Source organism: Lepisosteus platostomus, chromosome 8 (assembly GCF_059453375.1).
Source record: "Lepisosteus platostomus isolate fLepPlt1 chromosome 8, fLepPlt1.hap1, whole genome shotgun sequence".
Classification (NCBI taxonomy): Eukaryota; Metazoa; Chordata; class Actinopteri; order Semionotiformes; family Lepisosteidae; genus Lepisosteus; species Lepisosteus platostomus.
In genome coordinates this window covers 27,399,281-27,419,683 of record NC_142618.1, presented here as the reverse complement: position 1 = coordinate 27,419,683, position 20,403 = coordinate 27,399,281, and positions in this window count along the sequence as shown.

Here is a 20,403-nt window from a genome sequence, read left to right as displayed (position 1 = left end):
TTTATGCACAATAACATTCTGAAAAATAAATTTATTTCTAAATTTAACATCAGCTACCATCAGAAGATGTTGCTTGCCACAAAATTTAACGATAGCAATAACAACTAGGGACTCTTACAACATCAGGTCTTCAACAGCTTGATGTCTTTTTGCATGCTTACATTTCAGGGCCCTTTGCTAATAACAAGAAGACATGGAAAACTGAGAACACTTTCGGGATCTTGTAAACTTGTAATTGTGATTTGCAAATAGATGCACAAATAGATAAATATTTTGTTTAATTTTCTTAATTATATTTTAAAAGCCAAAATGTTTTAAAAAAAAACACATATAAAAACAATACAAGTGCACTTTTAAAACACAATGTTAGCTCTGAAAACATTTAAACTGTGAATAACATATTATATATTATGTATTGAAGTCAATATACTTTTTATGGTTGCTGTAAAACAATTTTGATTGCCCTGTTATAGAGGTACAACTTTTGAAAGTGATAGCACGTAAATAAAAGCTATGATGAAGGTGCCATCTAAAATTGTCTTACTCTGGCATCGTATTGCTCTTATTCTTAGATCTATATTAGAACTTCACATTTGAATGAGAATGGTTAAAACTAAAGTATGTGTTGTGGATGTAGTGCAGCTGTCTTAGGTGTTCTCTTTTTGATGTCCCCTTCAACTGTACAAATAATTGTTAAAACATAAGATAGTATTTCCTCTGCAGTTTTGTCACTTGGAGGTGTAACAATCTATTCTTTTTTTGTCATCCTGTCAGTAATCACTTTTGACACATTCGATTGACTATTACCTGTATTTCTGGAGTCTGCAAGTTAAAAATATGGCGATTTCCATGTAGAATTATCCTACAGAACACAACTGTTTTTGTAAATGTATTTTAATTTACTGACAATATAAATGCATCAAAGGAGAAAAATGTATGGTTTCAGTGGATGGATGTGAAATAAAGGAATGGTTGTTCACAGATGTTCACATGCAACCATCTGGGGGTTGCTTTGAGCTTTGTACATTACAGAGAATTACATGTATGATATTTTTAAAGAAAATGTGGTCAAAGTAAAAAAGGCATTAGCTGCTTTGTCACTTAGTTACCCCACTGATAAGAGAAGGGTGTGATGGTTTTCTTGTACTTTGTGTGGAAGCTCAAAGATTTTTTATAGGGGGCAAAATATTATGTGAAGCTTATATGATTTAATTACCATTTAATAATTATTATACTGTAAATTATCAATCACATATTCATAATTTTAAAAAGAAGCGGGCATACATTAAACAAGACACCTGTTTCTGTAGTAGAATGTGTTTGTTAATGGAACTGGTATTGAGTCAACACATCTATAGAGTGTGACACCATTTGTCTCAGAGACAAATTGCCTTCTATCAGCTCTATGGAGGCATCAGTGCTTTTGGATACTTATGCCAAACCTGGTCCAAACATGTCTACTGGCATTGCTTGCCAAGGCACTGTGTGGATATTCTTCTGGTGGAGACAGTAAATAATGACATGTGCACATAACGCTCAAGGGCAATGGCAATTTAAAAAGTAATTACCACTGTCAGGGTGGGAAAGGGACATATTTGACATCCAGTGAATTTTTCATGATGGTATGCATCCACATGTGACAGATCCTAATGAATGTGAGGACTGATTCTTCCATACTGAAGCTGAACCATATTGATTGTAATAAATCATTGCAGGAGCCTGATAGCATTCTAAGATAAACATTAATTTTCCACAATGTTTAGTGAGATGTGTAACCTCTATCATTTCCATTTTTATATCTGTTATGTGTTGTGAAAAAAAAAAACAGAGTGCCTTACCAAAAAGGTATCCAGCTAATAGGTCATATTACAGCTAAGGTAAGCTAAGAATATTAAAATAGTATTGTGGAAATAGACAAAAGTGTTCTAAGCATTGTTCTGCATTGCATATATAACTCTCTGTTTTTCATATACTAAAACCAATAAACTATACTGTATACAGCACTTTTTTACTATGCTCTTTCACACAAATTAAAATAAAGACAATGAAAAGTATTTTGGATCACAGTACCAACATATTTAAATACTGTATGTATAGGCTTTGGCTCCTTCACAACTCTGAATTGGATAAAGTGGTTATTCAAATATGTTTTAATTACAATCCACAACGTTGTTTCCAATAACATTTTCTCAACTAATGGCTAAAATCGTTCAAGCACAGTAGGTACAGTAGTTGCATCAGCATGTTTTGGCTGCAAAGCAACAGGTAAAGGTTTATTCCATGCTGAAAAGGAAAAAGACACAGTATTTCAGCCATACCTGAAGAAGATTTCACAGTTTAAATGTTGTGTCTCTTTTCTTTTCAGCATGGAATAAACGTTTACCTGTTCCTAATGGCTAAATTATTATTATTATTATTATTATGATTATGATTATTATTATTATTATTATTATTATTATTATTATTATTATTATTATTATTATTAATTGCTTACACTTATGTAGTGCTTTTCTGGACACTCCACTTTACAGGTAATGGGGACTTTACAGCGCTTTACAGGTAATGGGGACTCCCCTCCAATGGGGACCACCAATGTGCAACATCCACCTGAATGATTCGCTGGCAGCCATAGTGCGCCAATGCACTCACCACACATCAGCTATTAGTGGGGAGGAGAACAGAGTAACAAAGCCAATTCATAGATGGAGATTTTAGGAGGCCATGATTGGTAAGGGCCAATGGGAAATGTTGTTATTTTGAGTTAATTTTGGTTTACATCCCTACTCTTTTTGAGAAAAACCCTGGGATTTTAAATAACCACAGAGAGTCAGGACCTTGCTTTTACATCTCATCCAAAGGACGGCCCCTGTATGGGGGTATTAGGACCGCAGGATGAGCGTCCCCTGCTGGCTCCACAAACACCACTTCGAGCAGCAACCTTAGTTTTTCCCAGGAGGTCTCTCATTCAGGTACTGACCAGGCTCACACCTGCTTATCTTCAGTGGGTTGCCCGTTGTGAGCTGCTGGGTGATTTGGCTGCTGGCAAATAAGAAACACAAAATGCACCCTCCTTTAAACAGGGTTTCCTACTTGCTGGTGCCTGATATCCAAAATTTTCATTCAATTTTGGGATTACCAAGCCATTGTATTAGTAAAAATGTATAGCAAAGAAAATCATGTTTCAGCCATATGTATATATGTTGTCTCTGTTATATCTACAGTATAAACATTATTTGTATATATTTTAATTATTTCAATAAACATCAGATGTCACACATTATACTATTTTAATTTGAAAGATGTTGTTACGACATGGCCCTGACCCGGGAAATGTCGTGGCTGTGAGACAGGCTGAGTTATCCAACTGCAAGGTCCATGTGAAAGCAAGCAGACAGGCAGGGCAGAGGATGTGCTGTAAACCCAGTCAGCAGCTGTAATAATGAAGGGGAGTAATTGAGGCTTGTGGTAAAGGCCCAGGCAAAGAGGCATGTCAAAAGACGAGGCAGATTCAGGCGGAATACTGGTTAGCACAGACAGGAGAGATCATGCAGGAATTTCTCCTGGCAAAAAACCCAAATTACAGAGCACCAGAAAAAGAACAGGACAGGGCTAAAGAATCCGGTGCTGATGAGTTAATAACCCATTAAGTGGGGGCAGGTGGTGCAGAGAGCCTTTCTGATCATATTCTCACTGCATCGGGAGGTGTTTGAGGCTACACGCAAAATGGCTGGTTGACATTTTGTCTGGGGGCTGTGAGCTTGGGTTTGCCAGGTTGTTACAGATGCATTGTCCTATTCCTAAATGTACTGAACTAATTTTTGAGTTTGGATATTTTAACATTTCACATAATGTTAACAAAAAAATGAAATTCTTTTTAAAGTAGTAAGGTATCCAATACTTATGTTCAAATAAGTTAGTAATTTTAATATTGAAAAAATATAGTTTATAACAAATACCTGTCTTTCATTCCTTCAAAACGTAAGAACATATTACTAGTTTTTGTACTAGAATTTTCAAAACTACGGCAAAATGTTACATTACTTTTCATCTACTAAAAGGTTTTCCTTTGACATTTTAAGCCAGCTGTGACAATACGTTACGTTAATCTGCCTAATGAATGGATTTAAGATATACACACAATATATTTTCAGAAGTATTGCAAATTGCATAAACATTATTTGTTTATGCAAACAAATTTTCTTTTTGCAAAAAAAATTCAAAAAAACACTTTTCTTTATAACTTAAATGTATTATCATGTGATATATTTTACTGCATTGATTCAATGATTTATACATTTAAAATACTATACTCAAGAGACATTTTCACGTTTGTTCATAAGCACAAATATGTCAAAGAGTCAATGTCTTGCTCACTTCTCTCTGACAACTATGTGACTCAGCAACACAAGTGTTCAGTTATCTGTTTTCACACCATCTTGCATAATTTTTTAATGAATCAACCAACAACTGGACCTTTCAAATTATTAGTCATACAGTACATTTACTGAAATCATACCATTCTTTTGATTCATTTATATCACATGAAGTAGGCCTATTTCTCATGACTTGTTCCTGTGTAAAAACTGTGGTATTTTTCAAACTGCAGGATGAGATCATTAAAAAAATGCCCATAGAAACATGAAGAGTTTTACTAAATTTTCTTTCAGATATTCTAAATAAATAATCAAAATGTAATATTTACTAAACCAGCCGTCTAAATTCCACAGGCCTATTAGCTGATACATTTGTAAAATGTCAAATACCATCAACGTAACATCACTGTGCTCTGTACTGTAGTACTACTTGTATGCTCAGATATCTGTTAGAGTGACCAGACATCCAAAAGCTGACAGGACAGTCCCAAATTTGGATAGTTTGTCCCACCATATTAAGATTGGCCATATCTCCAGCATCTAAAATCAGTGTGAACACAAAAAATTGACTTATATACGCCTTTATATAACTGAATGTTGATTACTAGTATTCCCCTATCCTTCTCATAGTTATATTGAATAACAACAACTAATCCCACAAGCCAAATGTGATCTGTGCATACAGAAAACTTAATTTGTCAAATATATACTGGTGCAAATTCAAAAATCATTGTACTGTAGCTGCAGTTTGTAGACTACCTTTTTAACTGAAAGGTATATTAAGTGACCGATTTGTCATGAGGTAAAAATATAATTTTGGAAAATTTATTTTTGAAAATGCACATTCATTACCACCACAGAATATGCTCAGCCATTCCTACAGGTCTCCAGATTGTGGAAAAAAATTGCTCCCTACCGTGTTTCCAGATTTGAAAATGTTACAGTATGTGGTCGTACAAGATGAGCTGGAATTGTCATAGATGTGCTTGTTTCTACCTCCATTTAAAATTGTTTGCGTGATTTAAAAAGTTAGATGATTCCAGATGTACAGTAAGTGCATCAGGACCATTCTTGTCCATCACTTTAGATGCCTCAAATAATCACTGTAAAGGGCCACTGAATGCACCAGGAAAAATCTTTATACAGGAGAAGGGTGGTTCTAAGGGTGGTGCTAAGCTTGGAGATGGTGCTGTGAGACAGAGAGGCTGAAGGAACAAGTATGCAGAGCGTGATGTTGTGGGATCTGGAAACAGCACACACTCAAGTGCGATCCTTACAATCACACTACAAAACTTTTTCTGCTTGCATTACAATACTGGACACCTGATCTTTGTCTACAGAAAATAAGTTGTTGGACGTTATAATGACATTAAAAACATGTCCATAATCAATGAGATTACTACAAGGCTACAGAAAAACAGGTCTCGCTTGGAGAGACTTTATGCCAACACAGCTGAAAACGATAGAATCATTTTCTAAAAGAATAGTGCAATCATCAAAGTAAACCGTGAGCTCAACTTGTTGAAGACAAGCTTAAACTAGACATACTGTACATGTACTGTAGATCAAAACTTTTGATCCATTTGTAATCCATGGGGTAAATGGGTTTATGAACTGAAACCAACATTTTTGATTTTGTAGATGAAGATCACTTTGTTCTTTACATACAAGTTCAGACATGCTGACTACAGTTGTAGTCAGCTATCAAGAGACTCAATGATTGCTAGCCTTCTGTCAAGAGATGCTTTCTAAGTTTAGGGCAAGAGATTACTGTGGTTTTGCAGTGTTTTCATATGTATTCTGGCCATTCCTATGGTGTCCCCATATGTAAATGTACAAAATGATTCATACATATTTTTTTAAAACTTAATATTTTACTCAGAAGCTTAATGCTCAAACGGAAGACTTACAGTATAAGGGTAAAATAAGTTACAGTAAATAAAAACTAAAGAGAAGAAACTTAAATGCGTTGACTGCATTAGTATTCAGATATGTGAACTCAATATTTGAAGGAAGTAACTACAGTGTATGTCAGTAAATACAGGCATGAGTTTTTAAAATTTCTAGCAACTTTACACACCAGCTCAGTGCGTTTTTTCAATAATTATCTTGGCACTTCATCTCTCTCATGTTGCTTGGGAATTATTAATGGGTAGTATTTTTCAAATCTATTTTTGATAGAATTCACTTTCTTATTCACCACTCCTGAAGTCCAATGTCAGTCCACATCGTGGCAGGCAGGCAATGGCAAACTGGTAAACGAGGCTCTTGTGAAGTTGTGGACGGCTAATCATTTACTCGGTGGATGGAAATCAATTACAGAATACAGGAATCACAGAGATGAAATGGACAAATCAAGAAAAATAGGAGTTTACCGATGATACACTATCATTCACTGAGAGAGAAAAAACAGCATTAACAATAAGGAGGAATAAGAACATTTAGACATCTTTAAAATGAAAAAAATAGTTTCCCAAAAACAATTGATAAAGAAGTGTATTTGGAGTGACTTGAGATGATCATGCCAAGATCAGGTTGATTTTACATTGCAAATATTTTTATTGAAGATTTACAACGAGAACAATACACCAGGACAAACAACTGAACAAATCTCCAAATTAGAAATCCCCTAAAGCACTAACACTAGATCCCTTTCCCAATCACAACCTAAACCATGGGGTCTAGAGAATTTGGAAAAAAGTAATCAAAGTACAGGTGATCAGCTTTAAAAGAAAGCAAACCAAAAACAAAGATGAAGCAGTGAAAGAGATAAAACCAAAAGAAAGACACAAACTAAAAATTAATACAGATAAGAGTGTATAACAAAAAACAAAAAAGAGGGACAATAATGTATGATTAATATCTTGTAAAAATGGGAAATATAATAAATTTAAATAATAAAGAAACTTTATGTTCAGAAATTAATTAACTAGGCATTGGCAGTTTTGGCTGTTTCTCTTCTGTCTTATAGAAATGTCCTTTCTCATGAGAAATTTTGTTTCCTGCGTTAGATGTCTAATTAACAGAAAAATTGTCTCTGGTTGATCAAATTTCAGTAAAACAGATGAGTGATGAAAATAAAACACTTTTTAAATGAACTATGTTGAATTAAACCCTTTCAAAATATTCATAAACTATTATATCATTTGCGTTTCTTACATGTCCAAATATAACCACATTGATGTAAGCTCTCAGGTATTATAACTACAAAACTGTATTGCCTCTATGCTAACAAACATTTAACCATCATACTGTATGTTGGTGAACTAGTGGGTGGCACTGTTCCCTCTGGATGAGGGAATGTAATATGTAATATGTAGAGTGCTTTGGGATCTACAGTAAGTACTTCCACAACTGCAACCACTACTACTGCTATAGTAATACTTTTGCCAGTAAGATCGCAATCTGTAAGATTGCAGAGGTATTAGAGGTATGTTTCCTGAAATTCCACAGTGGGAAATGCTGTTTTGAAGATGTTCATATACCTGGAAGCGTAGAGAAGATTAGAAAAATAACACTGGAATGGGCAAAGTGAACAGTGAAATATACTGTTAAAGAAAGTGTGTTCACACTTAGCAATTTACATGCAAACTGAGCTTAAAGCAATTATATTGTTGATGTTGGTTTACTTATGTTTTCTTTACTGTGAATTAGTGTTTTCTGAAACTAAATGGCCTTATTTTTTAAATTGTTAAAATAATGCTGTTTTATATGTATTTTATTCATCACTCATGGCTACTTTAAGCCTTAAGGAAATCTTTTGCTAATATGTTTGAGCAGAATATAACATATTCTATTTCAGTCAATAATACATTTGTAAGGATTTCTGCAAATACAGAATACAAAACCTTTAGATTGCCCCTCTTTAACAAATGATCACAAAAGATCTGATGATTAGATTTTTACTTTAGCAAATCAAGCAGGCTTCTTTCTTGTAACTGGTCAGTTTCTACAACTCTAGGTTATCTTCTAGGGGTTTTACAAGGAAAGGGCTGGTTAGTATTTAGGCATTAGAGGTTACATTCACTGCAGACGATGCGGAATTAAAATGCTGGGAACAGTCGTTAAAAATGTACATTTACCTTTTAATTATTTTACAACTTAACTCAGGGCGTGAGCTCCACATACATTTAATTTAGCTTAAAATACGGTCAACGATCTCAATGTCACCTAGTAATAAATAATTGCGCGTCCAACATTTTTTTTCCTTTCTCAACAACGTTACAGTCAACGTTATTTTAACATTTTCCCTTCACCCGATAAGCCTAACTCAAAACCTAAATTTAAATGGACGGGCGAGGGGCAGCTGATTAGGTATTTATTAATCTTTTTATTTTCTCAAGTCACGTCACTTACAAAGCATAAAAGATTTGTGCTCGAGTCTGTGAGAGAGATAGGAGTTATAGAATTTATCTGGAGAGGTTAGACAGCCCCTTCAGTTGAATATGAATATAATTTCTGCCTGCTGGATTTTGGGCACTATATCGCTGGCTTCTTGTGTAAGTAATTATTTTTATTATTTGCCTTGAGTGAAACAAATATTTAGAGTATCATTCTTATTTTTAATTTTTCTATATTAATTTATGTAGGGTGCATAAATATAAAGCAGGGTGTATTACTGTTGATGTACCAACAGGTGAGAATCTCTCTTACTAGCGAATGAAGTTCTAAGTAAAATATAAAGAAGAAACAGATGAGCAGGTAACACAAATCAAATTTCAAATATAAACCGTCATTACTAGACTTAGTTAGTTTTTCTTTATTAATTTAACTAAAAGAAAACATAAACGGGGATCTACCTAATTTCTCCCATGTATTTTAATAATGCGACAAAAGCTATACAGTAAACACGATATAATCTAATATACCGAATATAATCGAACAACAGACTGCCTATACCGGAAAAATTTAATCCGTTGCTTCTTTTCACTGGTACTTTAATAATTGCCAAAAATGAAATAAAAAACATGTTTATAATAAGGAATGGGTATCAAATAATTTTGAATTTAGTTTTCTACTTACACAACAACAATCATATCAATAGTAGTATAACATGTTACATACAGTAGTTTACTACAACATTGATGATTGCGAGTTTTAACTAGATCCCACACTTCCTCAAGTTGCAGACAGCATGACCATATACTGTTAAATCTTGCTGTAGCCACAGCCACCATTTGTTGTAAAGAATATAGTTATGATTGTTTCCAGTTTATAGATCAGAGCTCCTCTATAAGAACAGCAGATGTGCTGAATTAATCTCTAGTGTGTAAACAATATGAGTAATCAAGATTTGGTCAGCTATTGGTCATCTTGACTGACCATCGGCTGAAGGTGGTCAGATTACATTCAGATAGTATTTGTGATCCCGATAGAAAATAAGCTTAATGACTTTTTTACATGGTTTTACATTGGGGCATAAACTAGTCATACCAAAATGGATTTTGGAGATTGATTTTTCTCTGTATAGTCCATTTCCATTACAACAAAGGTGATTCAGTTTATAGACATGACTCATCTTCTTAAAATCTCTTGTGCCATGACATAGGAATACTTTAATCCAAACTAAAGCTATAGGCTTCTAAGTATCCAAATAGTGACACTGTCAAAATATTTCATTTTTGTATGACCATATCATTCAGTATTCTGTTAGGGTAATATTGGACAATACTGGGGAATAGACATTGAGTCCTAAGATTTTAGATGTACTATAATGGGGATTTAAAGTTCATTACAAAAACGTTTTTCTTATAACAAACCTTTGCTTTCAGTTCCTGAAAAAGTACTATATAAATGTGAGGGAGTATTATTACTATTTACATTAATTATAATGTAGCTTAGGTTTCCCAGTTTTCTGATTATGTATGCAACCTTTGCTTTTGCTGTAGTTGGCCCCAGATGTAAAGAGACAGTTTGCTAGAATTCTCAGAAATCTCACAATTACATTTCAAGAAAACAAACTCTCTCACTTTGATTTGGACTTGAGTTGGGGTTCTCTTCTTAAAATTTGTATTGCTCAAATGATAGAATTCTGTTAAGAACTGATATCTTTATTGTTAAAAAACACAAGTTTAGTTTTGTTTCTTGATTATTCTACTGTACATTGTGATATTGCAGACATTATTATTGTCCTGTATCCTAGCAGCCACAATAAATCAAGATTGACAAGACTATACAAGCAAGTTGTACAGTAACATTTAATAGAAACTGAATGAAACAGAATATAAATTCCAAATTAACATATAACTAATATTTCATATTGCTAATATTAATACTGTAGTAAATGATGATGATGGTACTGTAACATTAGATTTGCTGTCGAGTGTCAGTGTATCCTTCCTATTATTTAGATTACATATGCTTTCTTGCCAGAGATAATAAAAGAGAAGTCTCTCTTGATATTCAGACCTGCATGTAAAATAGTTACAAACATTTTCAGTACTGCTCCAGTTTCCTCCCACAGTCAAAATATATGCCGGTAGGTTAACTAGGTTCTGTAAAATTGGCCCTGATATGAGTGTGTGCATGTTTGTGTCCTTGTGTGCCCTGCGATGGACTGTTATCCCATCAAGAATGTTTCTTGCACCAAGTGCTTCCTGGGATAGGATGTTGGCCACCGTGACCCTGGATTGGATAAGCGGTTATTGAAAGAGATGTGATTTTCAGCACTCTGGACAGCTCATTTAGCTATTGCAAAACATAGATTAAAATGACACTGCTTAGCCTATCACACAGCTCAGATATATACTTTGCTAGAATTTTAGAATATATATTTTGTGTCCTATATAGGTATTTCGTAATACATTACTTTGATTAGGCCTAAAAATGCCATCATAACTCTTTCATTAACACTACCAAACACAATAAAACAACATGCATAAAAACTGCACACCAATATATAGAAATATACCACAACCTCTGTTACTCAGCTCTCAGATCCTTAATAGTGTCTCTTCTATTTGATTAAAAAAAAACAACTCCTTGGTCTTTGTGAATCTGTCTTAGTATTTTTTTTGGCTTGGATTTCAATATCTAGTGTATCTGAAAGATTTGGAATCTCTCAATAATACAATTTAATAAGATACAACATTATTTGTATCTTATAGATTTGGAAGCATTTGCTCAGAAGAAACGTTCAACTGTTTTGATTAGACAGAATCAAAGGACAATTACAATACTTTTGAGACCTTTCAAACTATTAATTTCCATTTCAGCTGATATTGTAGAGGGGTTGTGTACTTGTGCAATTAAGAAACGTCTTTAAAATAATATTTTTTGCATACTTTAAGGGTGGGATGGTGGCACAGTGATTAGGATTGCTGCCTGGGAGTGCTGAGTCGCTGGAATCAATTTCGGACCTACGGCACTGTTTGTATGCTCTACCTTTGTTCACTTGACTTTTTGCTGGCTTCCTCCTACAGTCCAAAAATATACTAATAGGTTCATTTGTTTTTGTTTTTTGGAATATTGTCCCTGATGTGAGTGTGTGAGTGTCTGTGTCTGTCTGTGCCCTGTGATGGACTATCCACTGTGTATCCTGTCTTGCACCCTTTGCTTGCTGGGACAGGCTCTGGCTCCCCTGCAACCCTGAATTGGATGAAGCAGTTAGAAAATTGATAAAGTTATATACTTTTTTAGCATTATTAAACAATTTATCAGATCAGAGTAGATTGTTATAAATGTGAAAGTGTCATCAAGGAAGATGAGATGGCAATAATATGTGGATACTTTCCCGAGATCCCTTCAAGTATTGTAATAGCTTGCATTGAACGAAATAGAGATTTGCTGTAGAGTGAAGACACTGCTATGAAAATAAAAAAAACACAATTTTAAATGTGCAGTATACCTGTCTGCACAAATCTGACTTACAATTTAAGAGGTACAGTATATGAAGAAACCTATTATGAAATATAGAATCCTGGCCTAAACTGGGTGAGAACTGCAAATGTCTGCTGACAAGAAGCGTCAGCATTACTAAGCTTTCTACCTGTAACTGAGATGGCTAGGATTTTACAAAAGTTGAAAGGCTCCTAGTAAGAGCACATGACGACCCAATAACTGTTGCTCATGTTGTAAAAAAACTCTTGGAAAAAGCTAAAGAACAGGCCCATATTGAGAATGTGAATCATTTCAGAGTCATTTGACGTCATACCGGAAAGTATCCGGAATCACCTTGTAAAACCGCCAGGAGGAGCCAATAAAGCTTAACCTCTCATGTATAGCATTTGAGCTTTTAAATTTCAACTGTGTATTACAGCATGTTAATCATCAGTCATTAAAAAGCTGGTATATTTTATGAAAGCAAGATTGCTCAGTTGGGCAAAAGTACACAACCTATCTTTATCATAAATATTTTAATTATGCAGAAATATTTTATGCATCAAAGCCTTTACCGAAGATATTACTCATATTATTAATAATGAATGACCTTGGACAAGCTGTAAACTCAAAGTATTACGCTGGTCAACATTATTTGTAACCGTCATTTTAAATGAAAAGACTTTAGTTTTTTCATCGACAAAAAGTAACAACACAGCATTTCGTTGATCTAACTAACAAGGATGGGACATTAGCTAGCCAATATGATAAAGGAATTAATTACTTTTTTTGTTTATTTCTTTAACGCATTTATTTGAACATTTCCATCGATTTTACAAGCACTGAAAAAAATGTCCAATCCCTAGTTCGTCGGGCATTTTCTTTTAGTATAACAGACATAAAAACTCCCTTGCTTTTAACAAAGTGTTTCATAATTTCTAACAACGAAAATTATTTAAACTGCGACACTTATCATTCAACCAGAGCTCAAAATATCACAAGGATCCTCAAGAGCACAACAAAGACTGTTTTAAAAGATACTTGTACCAGATACATGAGAATCCAAGCCTTTTTATCTACGTCTTTAAAATTTATCACACAGTAACAAGTCAAATTTCAGGGATGTCCGTATACCATAGATTATGGTACCGCTTCAGAAGGGTGTCAGCCAGTCAGATTGCAGGACCGGAATTATCTGTTTTATAATCGAGAATATGTAAGCACCTATCTAAATAAATTAATAATGATATTAATTTAAGGATCTAAATTTCTAAATCTATATATCTACAGATGCAGCCATTCAAAATACGCGGGCGATACCGCATTATTTTGCGGTGCGCTTTACGCGGTCTACCGCGAGTTACCGTAAATTCTCCTATAATACCGCAATTAAAATAATAGTATCCGGAATTTCCGCAAGGTGGAGCTAATAAAGCTCAACCTCTCATGTTTGAGCTGTCGCCATCAAAGTCTCTAACGAAGATATTACTAATAGTATTAATAATGAATGACCTTGGACAAGCTGTAAACAAAGTATTGCCTTTGTCCACGTTCTTTTTTTCATTGACCGTCTTTGTAAAAGTAACACCACAGCATTTCGCAATCACGCATTTGTTTCCAATCATGCAAGGTACAGTAATTTTTGAGAATTGATTCACCATGCCTTTCACATGCTCATAAAAGAGATTGATTTAGGAGTATAAACATATTACCGTATGCAAACTGTACTGTATACAGTATGTATATGTATATTTAATGTCTTAACTGTGCCCGTTTAAGTACTGAATATTTATATGGAATTTTACCACTGAAGGGAAATCTTAGTACCTGAGCATAAAAAGAATAGGAGCATACTGTTACGCGTGTGAAGGCCATAAACTATATTAATTTTGGAACTTAAACATACAGTATATGGCTGGTCTCGGTACTTTAAAGAAAACATACACACCAGTATTCCATTTCTCCCTAAACATTAAGCATCGAAGTCTTTAACTAACGTGATACCGGAGTCAACAAGCATACTTTTAGAATTTGATTAAAAGGGAATATAATATGGAATCGCGTATCTAAAGAAATTAATAATGATATAATTATATTCATGTACCGCAACACAAGAATAGTACACGCTGTACATTGTCTGTTGATAATGTTTCTGTAGTGCTTTTTCAGCCGTCTGCATGTGACCTTGCGGGTGGCGCTGTGGATTAGGTTCCTAACTCCCACCTCCCACGGTCTGTGATCGAATCCCACTGGATTTTTTTTAACAAACATTTCTTTGAAAAAATGAAACATTTCCTGAGTCAGAGATTAATTAAAACCTCACTCGCACCAAACAAATTTATATTTCTAAATATCACAACATGATCGAATTTAAGTTATTTTAATAACAATGAATAGTCACCTATGCGTTACAAAATAAACATTTATATTGATTTGAATCGCGTTTAAATCGCCTTTATTTAAAACCCATAAATAAAGCTGGTACTGTTTAGACTTTTATTTATTTAAAACTGTATTACAGCAGCACAATGCACAATGCAACGTAAATCGCTCTTTGTCTTCTGTGTAATAATGTTCACCTCTCTGTCCAGCAAATTAACAATAGTAATAATAATGAACTTTATTGTATATGGCGCCTTTAAAGGTGGCTCCTCAAAGCTCTTTACAGGTTAAAAACAATAACAACAATACTGTTAGGCTGGGCAAACGATTTTTTTTTTTAAGAAATACAAAATGAGATATAATGATGTGTTGGCTTAGACATTAACAAAGAGCATAACACGTGGGTGTCAGCACCCAGACAAACGCAAACGCGTTATTAATGAAATGCTTTTATTCATTCTTAATTGAAGTTGTCATCTGCTGTTGAAGCTCTGTGAGACTAGACTCACACATGGCTAGACTTGACTCGGCTCTGACATCTATACCGATGCACTGCAAGTACAACCCCCCTCTCTGCAGGAGTGCTGGCTGTGACGAATTAAACCGGTTTCACAGGTATTTTCAAAGTAGAAGGAGGTGAGATTTCCAGTGAAAGACACCTCCCCCCCTCAAAAACCCAGTAAGTACAGTACTTACTAGTTAAGAAAGGCTAGGCTCCTCAATGAAATCGCTTTAACATGCTAATGCGTTGGTGTAACAGTCCGAGCGTGGCAAGCTTCTAATGTCAACCCGACTACGGCGAAAGGAACCCTTCTTTCATTAGAAGACAATGAACATATTTTAGCCCTGAATGAATTAATAGCAAACATGGTTTACATAAAAGACATTTTTCCAAGAAAGTTTAGCCTTTGTCACTAATGAAACCACTAAATAAAGACATAAATATAGCAATCTTAAGATTTTTAAAATACATGACTTTGCTAAAATTTATTTGAAAATAAAAACGATTACAAACGCCAGGGGAGAGAGAGAACAGGGGAGGGATGTTGGTTTTGCATAAGGGGCGGGGCTATGGAAATGAGGTCTGTTTGGGAATGTGGAGTTACATGTTCTGGCTGTTTGTGAATTATCGTTGTTGAGTATGGAGTGTTGAGGTATTGATTTTGTGTAATGCTTTATGTTGAAAATTGAGGTGGATTTTGTTTTTGATAAAGAGGATAAACTGGGATGGGAGGAGGGTTTGGTTTTGCATAAGGGGCGGGATTATGATAATTGGAGGAATTTGCGAGAGTATTATGGTTTGATATATTTGATTTTGTATTGTGGTTGTTATCTATGTTTTTGGTTGGTATTATGTTTATATGGTTGTTTTTGTTGGTTGGTTGTTATTATGGTTAAGTGATTAGGTTTATGAGCAATCTAATTACTTATTCGTTTAAAACGCTATATAAAATAAAGTTTATTATTAATTTGCTGGACAGAGCGGTGAACATTATTATGCATAAGACAAAGATAACGATCCTGATCAGTTTAGAAATCTGTGTACGCTGTAAGGTTTTTACTTCTTAAACTTTTAAAATACACATTTCGAATAGAAAGAAATCCTCTTCCTGGTACAGTACTGTATGTATAGCAAACCAGCACGTCTTTTTTCTCCAATCAGAGGGGTGTCAGATGGTGTCAGCCAATCACCATTCTGAAGCCCTACCATAATCTCTGGTATGGGGAGACCCCAGAAATCTGTCCCATAGTTTAGACAGATGATAGATACTTTTATTGATCCCGTGAGGGAAATAAAGTAAATCATTTTCATTTTAGGAAATTATTAAATGCTCGGTTAAAAGCAAAGGTAATTGTCTGTTATAGTGGACATAAAAACAAGAGTTCGCTGGCATTATATCCTAGAAGACACAGACCGGTGCCAGACCAGTAAAATGCCTGATGAACTAGGGATTGGACAGTTTCCAAGTGCTTGTACAATCGATGGAAATGTTCAAAAAAATGTGCAAAAGAAATAAACAAAATAATCATTTATTTCTTTATCATATTGGCTAGCTAATGTCCTCTCTTTGCTAGTTAGTGGCTGTGTTTCTGCGTTGGGTAGCAACGGGTGACTGTTCTCAGGCGGAAGATGTAAACAGCTTAATTTTCGTATTAAATAATTTTTTTAAATTAAAATTCATTCTATACAGCAATCGCATATTTGGGTACCGTTTCTTTAAACTATCAAGACCAGCCATACACAGTACAGTTTATGTACATACAGTAATGTTTATGTTCCTAAATTAATATCGTTTATGACCTTCAGATGCATTATGCTCCTCTTCTTTTTATGCTCAGCTACTAAAATTTCCCTTTAGTGGTAAAATTCCATATAAATATTCAAAACTAAACGGATTAAAATGTGCACAGTAAAGACATTAAATGATTAAATCTTTTCACTACCAACCAATGCACCACGAGTGCCCCTGTCGGTCATTTTGGCCAGCCAATCACTTACCGCGATGCCCTGCGGTGGCTTGTGGGTAGTTGCCCGTACCGCTGGTTTGTACCGTGCATTTTGAATGGCTTTAAGTGAGATTTCTGGCTTGTAAAGATTTATGCTTTGGGTGCAACTTCCATATATCTCTCTGAGGCTTTCCTCTACCGCTTACCTTCTCAATGGGAATTACGCTCCTTTTGAGACCTTTACAGTGTTCACAACCTACCATCTATCTCCAGGGAGTATTGTATTTCACTGTAATCACCCCCATGGTCCTTGCTCACTCCAGAGGATCTTTCTTAGCTCACCTTATATTCAGAACTTGCAGCTGAGTACAGTAAATGTAGAGTTCTGTGAACAATAAACAGCAGTGATGCATCTACAGATGCAGTCACTTGAATGTAGAGTATATCAAAGCTTATGTCAGGGGAAAGAACACTGATACAGTATACCACAGTCCTGTCCTGGGTACTGCTAACAGCCCTTCGTAGCTCAAAAAAGGCCACTGGGTGACACTTTTGTTGTGCTAGATGTTACTAAAATGGAAGCTTTATTTAATGTTTTTTTTTCTTGAAAAGACAATAAATTTAACTGTATATATAATAACCATTATATATTAAATGTAATTTTATACATATACAGTATTTTTTTCCGAAAAGGGAATTACATGCCATGAATAGAGCCTGGATCAAACCTGGTTTTAATGTACCTGGTTTCACAATAAGTCTCAGGAAACATGGAATTTTATGGAATGACTATCAAGTAATCAAACCAACTGAAATTGTTAATATTACAATTTGCCACTATATTGTTGTGGTATGCACCGCTCAAACAAATAATTAAATTTTCATGATTGCTTGCGAAACATATAAATAATGGTATAGTGGTATAAATAATGGCAACTTGATGAAGGTGGTCTGCAAGAACAATGCTAATACTATAGTTGGTATTCCGTATGGATAGCTGTGGATATTATTTAACAGAATTCTCAATGCTGCGCTTGCTGAGGGAGACACTGTTCCATTTTAAATGGACCCTTTAAAATAATACAAATATTTAGAAATATAAAATTAATAAATGCCTCTCACAAAATCCAAAAGATTTGTAAATATTTGTCTTTTATGTTGTCTTGCTCTGGGGGGAGCCTGCAGGACAACATAATTGAAAGTCAGATTAGCATGTCTCTGTGAAACACTACATAACAATTTCTGAAATTTCTGAAAACAAATATCCTTGTCACAAGCTTCTGCCAAAAAACAAATGAGATGTACCACAATCATTTAGTGGCTGCCCAGTCTCATCCTGCAAAAAAGGTAGTGTCCAACAGCCTTGTCCTCATGTACAGGTTATTATTCTCCTCATCCAGGTATGATAAACCAAACTATAAATTAACTCATGTTGTAATATCTATACTGTGCATGCTGTAATTCTTGTCAAAGAGATGCATGATACAGGAGCAGTTGATTAGAAAACCTACTGTACACAGAAGTGATTCACTGTAATTAATGACTAGAAAGTCAATATGCATTTGAAAAATTATTTTTGTCACAGATTAGGCAAATTTTAATTTGGAGCCTCTCACCTCCTTTTCTTCTGTTAGCTTGTCTTATGATTAAGTACTGTACAGTACGTGTTCTACAATATGTGTTCTTTACGTATTTGAAGCATTAAAGACATTTGCAAACAGCAAAAAGAGGGCTTTAGTTGTACTGCAACAGTCATTTTTTGTTTTCTATGTGGAGGTCAGAAGGTGATGAAGTATGGAGGTTTTTATATTTAAAAACCTATATTTCAGGTAAAAATGTAGAAAGAAATGTACACACCTTACAGTACAGTAAGGTGTACAGGTGTACAATTACAGTACAATGTTTAAACCTGTTTTGTATTCCTCATGACATAGCATTTAACATTTTGTTCAGAAATTGTATGTATTGTTTGAGTGCAGTATCTTTCAAGCACTTGTTTAATCTTTCAGCTAAAAAAATAAATACTTTTAATACTTAATGGAAACCGATAGATGGAGGTTCTAGGTGATTCCTCCATTCAAGGGTTTCTTTTGATTTCCCCTTGAGGGATTTGTTCCCAGTCGTGAGGGAACGCCTCTCATGCGATTCAGCGAGTCAAGGGGCTATCTCCTTTCTGTCCCCTGAGGGCATAGCCTAGTCGTGAGGTTGCACCTCTCAAAGCAACTCTCAAGGAGTCAGGGAAGTCTTCCTCTTCCACTTCTATCCCCTGAGGGCCTAGCTCTCAGTCACAAGGCAGCGCCTCTCAAGTGACAGCAAGTCAGGGTAATCTTTCTCTTCCTTATCTACCCCTGAGGGCCCAGGTCCCAGTCATGAGGCAGTGACTCTCAAGTGACTCTCAGCAAGTCAGGGGAGTCTTTCTCTTCCTTCTCTACCCCTGATCCCAGTCATGAGGCAGCACCTCTGAAGCGACTCTCCATGAGTCAGGGGTGTTTATGTTTTCGTGCCCCAGAGGCTCTCGAGTCAGCCAGTCCAAACGGACCACTTGGGGTCCCCGTGCGGTCCGGGTGCTACTTTTTTTCTACTTTACTAACCCTGCTTCTCCCCTTGAAATATTTATTTCCTAATAATTTTACTTTTTTTCAGTCAGACATAAATTTGACTCCATAATTGACATAACAAAATGTTACAAAATTTAGATGCAGTTTCAAGCTAAACTGGATGAGATTATTGAGTTTAGTTGTTGCTCAACAGATGGCCTTCACACATTTGTAAAAGTTTCACAACTGCATAAATACGGTATCTTTAAACATCACTGAATTGTTTATTGTAAGAAATATATTTTTTTAATGATTCAGGTGGGTAGCTGCGTTAGCATGCGAAGGCTGCAAAGGAACAAGTAATATGTTTATTCCATGCTGAAAAGAGAAGAAAGAAAACAGCTTTCGGCCGTGGAGCCTTCTTCCGAAGAAGGTCCCACGGCCGAAACGTTGTTTTTTCTTCTTTTGATTAGCGTTTTTTGCTTGACATGATACTCCCTGCCATTGACGAATGATATATTGCCAATATATCACTATTATTGAAAAAAAGATGAATCCCCACTGTCTAAGTGAACCTTTACATCTGATTTGCTCTGAAGCCATGTTGTACACTAATGTGTTATCACACTGTCTGGAGGTATATATGAACAAACAAGTCTGTCACAGTCAGGAGGGCTGTATTAGATGACATCTATCCTCTGAGAATCTTCACCATCTCTTCCACAGTATACATGTTCTTGTAGACATTGTTTCCCTGGTTCATTCTTTAAATATCTAGGGTTGGTTCTGTAGTATATAACTTTGGGCTGAAGTTTCATTAATGTGGTTATAATTTCACCACATGC